Source organism: Anarhichas minor, unplaced genomic scaffold, assembly GCF_050575085.1.
Source record: "Anarhichas minor isolate MPS153535 unplaced genomic scaffold, ASM5057508v1 ptg000017l, whole genome shotgun sequence".
Taxonomy (NCBI): Eukaryota; Metazoa; Chordata; class Actinopteri; order Perciformes; family Anarhichadidae; genus Anarhichas; species Anarhichas minor.
The window spans coordinates 1628028-1636230 of NW_027466463.1; positions in this window are offsets into that span (position 1 = coordinate 1628028).

Genomic DNA, 8203 nt, shown 5'->3' on the forward strand with positions numbered 1-8203 from the left:
GGAGAATTCGGGTTTCCTTTATTGTTTCATCATTTAGGGCTCTCTACCACTAGAAGTGCAAACAGACTCGGGGAAAGACACAGAGTGCAGGTCTCTCCCAAGGGGACAATTCTGGTGAATTGTCTGCTGCAGTGTTTCTCTCAGGCTGCAGCCTGACGGTGTTGGTGAATAGCAGGGAGGGGCGGGCCTCTGGCCACAGAACCATACAAGCAGAGAGCAGAGTTTTTCATAGATACAGCTGTAAATTACTCAATATAATAGAGTACCATTGGGGAATATTGCAGTTGTCATAAGATGCCTCTGGAATTCATCATTCACTGTGGTTCTGCTTAATTATCTAGACGTGTGGGCTGAGGGAATACCATCACACACACACACACGCGCACACGTAAGGTTTGTTGGAAATTGGCATGATGTCTTAATGACTCTTACAGTGTCTGGCACATACAAACCCCTCCTGCCCACACCCACAGACATGCACACACTGGAATAATGCCTCTGTAACATTTATACTGGCTGACACGCACGCGCACACGCACACGCACACACACACACACACACACACACACACACACACACACACACACACACACCCCTACATGAAGATGTCTGGTGTCTCTCTATCAGCGGCACTTTGCATTCCAGCCTTCTATGGAGGGAGAGAGAAAATGGAAAAGAAACTGACACCGAGGGACTGATAGAAGATCAACGGCGGTAGTTCTGAGCCACATGTAGTCGTTACAATTTTGGCTGGCGCTTTACACTACAGCACGGTAATAACATGGTATTAATGAGGTAATAATTAAGTAATACTATGTAATCAATTTAATATATATTGCGTACAGTATTGCCTTGAAAATGGTAGGGGACTAAAGGGAATGTTTGAAACCTAAGGGAGGAGGAATTCCCCTATTATAACATAGTAATAACCATTTTTGACCAATAATACTCATTTGATTTTGAAGGTATTATGCTCAGCCTGTAATATTATGAAAACATCAACCTATATTACCTCATTGTTATCAAGCGATTACCCCATTAATGCCACCATATTACCATTTTTTATCCAAACATTGCACTTTTTAGAATGTTGCCGTGTCATCAAAATAGTTTTGCCTCGTTGCTATCTTTAAATGTGTTTCCCCATTATGAACCTTTCTTTTTGGCCCCTTATTAACCTGTTACATAAAGTTCAGTCCAATATCACCCAGATTTACACATTATAAATACCAAGATGGTACCTGGTAATTACGCGGTATAAGTACATTATTACCTCTTTATTGTCAAACTACTACAAGACTGTTAACATGTTTTTACCGAGTTGTTGTGTAAAGTTCTACCCAAATTTGTAGCATGCTTGTGTGTGTGTGTGTGTACGTTTTGCCACATTAGATACAGAACCACTTAGTTTGGAGGTAAATATCGAGTGAGCACACCTCACCTTACAGGAAAGCCAGCAGGATGACATCATTTTGTCCGTGCCTTATAAAAACCATTACAAGTCACTGTTGAAATGAAATCTGTTTCAGGATGTGACTAAGTACAGTGATTGTGCTCATTGTGCTACATTTCCACGTTTATTGAGCGTCCCATCCATCAGGGCTGGAGCTAGGGCTTTGTCACTAACAGTCAGCACATGTCGGAAATGGCCGAGTAGGTCAAAGATGAATCAGGAAGTAGGACTGTAAACTGTGATGGATGTTTACAACAGACGGGTGGTCATTTTACTGTTCGACTTTGTCTTCTCTTCCAAATGAATTTGACTAACCTGTTGTTTTTTCCAGCTTGTGTAATCACCTGGCTGTTTGTGCCCATCGCCTCATTGGACCTATTTTTAGTGATGTCACTGGGTTTGGACATCTCAGCAATTACGGGTGCAGTGTTATCATGACCAGTTGAACCAGGACTGAGCGGGGCAGACTGTCAGACCCTGCTGCAGTAAAATGAGAGGTTTTCTAAAGGGACTCTGGCCCTTCGGAAACACTAGAACTTTTGTCCACAGGGACCGCCAAAATCCACACAGAAGGGGAGTTCCTCGGGGTAGCTTTAAGATTAGGGAACAACTGCGGCCCTTCAAAGAAAGCAACATTGCTTAAAGTGGGAAACTAACAGTCTCACATGTCAAAATTGCACACAGTCTTTCTGAGATAAACCAATACGTTTCAAAAAGACTATTCATATTTCCTAATCCTCACCCGTTATTCATAGCGATAAAGTTAACGACAAAAAATGACATCCAGTTGCATTTACCAAATTTTGGTGTGAGTTGTTTTGACCATTTAATCAGCCAACTTTGCTTGGAGGTATATTATATTAGTTTCTATATATGTGTGCGCATGCACTACAGGAGGGTTCACGTACATTTTGTGTAATTAAAAGTGTATTTCTACTATGTTCCACTCTCGACCAGCAGAGGGTGCTGCAGGGCCCTCTGCATCTTGTGCTGTGGTCTAAAACATTGTGATTAATGTCACGAGTTATGCTATTGGCAGCCGTTTTATCAAACATTACAAAGGAGGAATGGACTTCATCACAGCAACACGTGAAAAAGTGAGCAGGTAGAAAAAGCCCCACAACACATTCAAGTGGATGAATGGACTGGCCATCCAAAATAAGGGAAAAGACTACCTTGGGTTACACTATAAAAGGCTTTTAAAAAACATTTATAAGTGTGCAGTGTGTGTGTGTGTGTGCACCCTGTGTGTTTGTGTTAACCGGAGCAACAAAATGGCTTCCCTCGCTTGAGAGAAACACTCTCTTAGGCCGCATCTGCCCTCCTCCCACACACACAGAAATAGACTGACATAAATTAGCATGTCTTCTATAGTCTACACAGTCATAAACGCACACACACTCACTCATACACAACTGTGTACACAGGCAAAAAACAGAATCAGAAAATGTGCACACACACGCACAGAAGTGCATTGGAGTGCATGGTCAGTGCTCATCAGGGCTACGCTCATACAGCAGCACAGAGCTGAAAACAGTCTTACACAACAGCTTATTCAACAGTAGCAGTCAGTGGAAACATTAAATGCAACCTTCCCCTCCCTGAAAAACTGTGCAGGGTCGGAGGCGAGAGAGAGAGAGACAGAGAGAGAGAGAGACAGAGAGAGAGACAGAGAGACAGAGAGACAGAGAGAGAGGCAGAGAGAGAGAGACAGAGACAGAGAGAGAGGCAGAGAGAGAGAGACAGAGACAGAGAGAGACGGAGAGAGAGAGAGAGAGACAGAGAGAGGCAGAGAGAGAGAGAGACAGAGAGAGAGGCAGAGAGAGAGAGAGACAGAGAGAGAGACAGAGAGACAGAGAGAGAGAGAGAGACAGAGAGAGAGGCAGAGAGAGAGAGAGACAGAGACAGAGAGAGACGGAGAGAGAGAGAGAGACAGAGAGGGAGAGAGAGAGAGACAGAGAGAGAGAGGCAGAGAGAGAGAGGCAGAGAGACAGAGAGAGAGAGAGACAGAGAGAGAGAGAGACAGAGAGAGAGGCAGAGAGAGAGAGAGACAGAGACAGAGAGAGACAGAGAGAGCGAGAGAGACAGAGAGAGAGACAGAGAGACAGAGAGAGAGAGAGAGACAGAGAGAGAGGCAGAGAGAGAGAGAGACAGAGACAGAGAGAGACGGAGAGAGAGAGAGAGACAGAGAGGGAGAGAGAGAGAGACAGAGAGAGAGAGGCAGAGAGAGAGAGAGGCAGAGAGACAGAGAGACAGAGAGAGAGAGAGACAGAGAGAGAGGCAGAGAGAGAGAGAGACAGAGACAGAGAGAGACAGAGAGAGAGAGAGAGACAGAGAGGGAGAGAGAGAGAGACAGAGAGAGAGAGGCAGAGAGAGAGAGAGACAGAGACAGAGAGAGACGGAGAGAGAGAGAGAGGGAGAGAGAGAGAGACAGAGAGAGAGAGACAGAGGCTTGTTTGTAGTCCAAAGGTGGACTCGCTGGATCACCAGAAACAATGATTAATCCTCCTCTGACATAAGAGAGTATAAAACACTGTTAACATCTTTAATCCCTTCCATTGAGTCCACCAGTGCAATGGCCGATGAAGCCACATATCAGACTGAATGTAGGGGAAAGTCCATGGACTGTGTATAAGAAGTGGACGTAGTCATCGTGGCGTCTCCCATTGGTTTGTGGACCGCCGTTATAAAGCCTCGAGTTCGGTGTCGCCATCTTGGAATATGGCCGTCATTTTGGCATTTTGGTATTTTCTCAACCTATGAATGGAAGTTACCATATTTGGAATGCGGAGGAGTGACGTAGAGACGGTGTACACGTCTCTGGTAGAGGCAACCACCTGTCAATCACAGTAAGCCACAAAGTGGTTAGCCCACATTTAAACGTGCATAACGTTAATCATGTTGCAGCCGGAGACAGAGGCCGACGCTGGGACGTAGTTTGACATGTGGTCGATTATGTTTCTGTACTTAACACAAAAAACAGCACATATCCCCACTCTGAAGTCTGACTACACATTTCCTCTAATGTCAGTAAATGATCTTCTCGCAACGGCAGGTAACAACAACGATAGATGAAAAGTAATTCCTCTTCTCACGCGAGCATGTGACACAACTAGTTCCCTGATTAAAGCACTATTTACAGGAAGTTTCCTAAACAGGATGTCTTAATAATGCATGTAATACTTGACTTGTTTCTTTACAGGGCTTGTACACTCTTTCTTTGCACGTTTGGTATTGAGGTAATCGCGATTGCAACAGAATACATTTTTGAAGTTACCCTCCCAACCCTGCACCCAGTGCAACAGCGTGGCTCGTTGATGTGGAAGCTCTCTGCCGGAGAGGAAGAAGATACATTAGGCTTTGTTAGATACACTCCTTGCTGGTTTGTGTCTGCACAGGAGGATTTGCTGAGAGGGAGAACATCATACAGAATATAGCTTAGCTCAAAGACTGGAAGCCTGCCTCTAAAGCTCCCTAATTAGCATTAGTTTGTTGTATGTTTGACCAGTACAGAAATAATGTCAAAGTTACATGCTGAACTACCCCTCTGTGGACAACAGCAGGTGTACGGTGGCTGTGTGCAGCCTCCTGGAGTCTCGTCATCGCATGTTTTTGCCAGGTCTGGTACCAGGTACCTGAGCTAGGCTACCCACAACCTGACCTATTTAAAGCACGAGACAAGAGATTGACATCAATCGTCTTATAGCTCTTAAAAAGAAAGGAAATCGTGGTCCAAAAATGTCTTGAAGGGTTTGCAAACAACCTCATTAATTCAGCAGAACTATAGCATTCAGTTGGAAATGTGTCTGTGCCCATATGTGAATGTAAATCCAAAGCTCACTCTCCTTTTAACATTATGACTATTTGGATGATAGACCTGCAGCTGCAGTGTTAATGCTGCATGCTAATTCTGGCCTCGTATCAAACCTATATCGAGTGACGTATAATAAGGTCTGAGTCACTCTAAAGCCCTTCACCGACATTTATATCAAATCTGGTTGCTCCTATATTTAGTCGTACATGTATGTGTTGAGGAACTCTGCATCTATGCAACATTATTTAGGTGTCACAGCCCCAAAAAAGTCTATTAAAACAGTGGAACTGTAACGGGATGATTTGAGAGGCTCCTGCTACATTTGCTGCTGCGCTGAATGTGCCAGATCAGCCTGCTGTGTGTCAGTATGTACTGTGCCACTGTGTGTGTGTGTGTGTGTGTGTGTGTGTGTGTGTGTGTGTGTGTGTGTGAGCTGTATTCCAAGTATCCAGTGTTATAGAGCATCAGGGATTTGGAAGACACACACACACACTCTGACAGTGGGCAGGTCAGCGGAGGAGGGTTTAAAAGCTTGGCACAGAGAGAGAGAGAGAGATAGAGAGAGAGAGAGAGAGAGAGAGATGCGTCAATGATGTAATCTGAGAAAAGCAGAAGGGAAGAGGAACACAGAGAGGGAGACGACTCTTCACTCTGATCACAAACTGATGTACTCTGAATAAATACTGATAATCACTCAGTTACTTGTTATCATTTGCATTCCAGATTAGGTTACAGTTTATTTACAGCACTGCTTTACAGATGCATTTATCATTCTGATTGAATCAGGGCTGAGGATGGGATATTATTACCTCATCTCCATATCACTTTGAACTGACACATTTACTTCTGTCATGATAATATCTCTTCAAATACACCTTTGCACAAGCCTATCACCCTCACAGTTATTTCCTCTTTGTGCCGAATAATAAACCAAACTGGAGACCGTCATGGGATCACACACACACACACACACACACACACACACACACACACACACACACACACACACACACACACACACACACACACACACACACACACACACACACACACACACACAACGTCAAATCAGGCCAGAGGCGCCAACTACACTCCTGGAAACATTTCCTGACTGCATCTGGCGTGGTTCAGATAGACAGAACGCACCTGGCAAAGAACTGTAAACCTCCTCTGTGGTGGTTCCCCGTACAGTAGGTGTCTCCAGCGCCACAGTCTGACAAGATGACTCACACTCACACAGACTCACAAGGTGGAAACAATAACAGCGTCTCTGACACGCCTGGTACCGATCAGAGTCAAACGCTCTCTGGAGCTCAGATTCTGCTGCTTTTCTTAGTCTTCTGTGATTGTAAACTACGTGTGGATCACTTTGGCTTTTTTGGAGTGTTGGTCATAAAAAGCAACCAGCCCTCAGCAGTAAGACGTCCACACATTCTAACGCACATCACAAGTTAGATACAGAAAAAGAAACGAATGTTCTAATGACTATTCACAACCCGTTTCCTTTGAACCTCTCTAGGCAGCATGTGTGTGTGAACTCCTAACAGCTTATTCAAACTGCAGCCTCAGCACCACCCAGAGATGTCTACAGTCTACCTGGCCTGTATGTTTTCACACCTGACCGGTTTGATTGTTAAATCTCATCTACATTTCTATTTTGAGGGTAATTCATTTTCCACAAAAAAAGACAAAACTCACATTAATTAAACAATGTTCTATGTGACTTTGTTGACATTATAATTATCATTCAAATCTTCTACAGATATCACGATAATACCGCTGCCGCAAATTCCTTTGGCCACAATAATCGTGTATAATAAATCTGATTCAAATGAGTTCTGGTGGCATTCCACTGGGCTGGTGTGGAGGCCTTGTCCACTTCAGAGTGAGCTTTACTTCACTTTCAAAGCAAACGGACCAACCACAGGACTTAGATCTGTCATTTAAACTACTGTTAAATCCATGCGCTGATTGTGAACTGTTGATCTTAAGCGAACCGTGTTAAGTGGTAAATGCTGTGCATTAGGTAACCACACTATGTGCATGAGCACAGGAGTGCTGTAAACACTGTGGTGTGCTGTGCTTGTGTCCTACTCTGTGTACTTCGGCAGTTCATGAAGTCTGTTAAAAAGTCCAGCTCAGCAACCCCACGGTAATACGTCCCATAATACTGCTGTGCAGCATGTCTCTGTTTGGTCCTGTCTCCACCCAACTGTCATTATTCAACATGAAGTCCATTTACAGTCTAAATATACAAATAATGCTTATAATCAGTTACTTCTTGACATTAGAGAATATAAATATACACATTAAAGTGCTGCAGGATGATGGTTGTCAAAACTGTCCAATCAATGAGTCCCCTCAGTCTGTATGACCTCATGTTTCCTCCTCTTGTTTGTGAAAGAGCCAGGGTGAACATTAACTGGATCAAAAGTAAAAGGCAACAACAGTTTAAATGAACCCAACTGCAGTTGTGAAAGTGCCGTTAAACTCCCGTACCTCCACAGACAGCCCTGTTCTGCTCCGCTCTTCTTCTCTGCTGTGCGACGCCGAGGAAGAGGCCAGTGCTGTCTGAGGAAATATTGGATTTCAACTGTTGGTTTTGTTTTGGGGCAACTACTTTACTGTCCGTGCAGACAGTACACATTTATAAGCTCATGAAAAACACCTCTGAAGATACAAACCGGTGCCGGACAGCAGGTAAAAAGATTCAGTTCATCTTTACACTGAGAGAACGCCATGTGACTGAATTGCAGCGTATCATACAGAGTGCCAAAGTGAGTGACGGGGCAAAGAATGAACGTTATGCATCGACCAAAAGAAGTGATTGGTTGCCAGGCTACTGACTGTTGGGGACACGGTGTCGGTCGTAGGCAGCTTCAGCCTGGATCTCACCGTACAAGCACGTTATCTTATCTTATCATTTATCAGCTCAT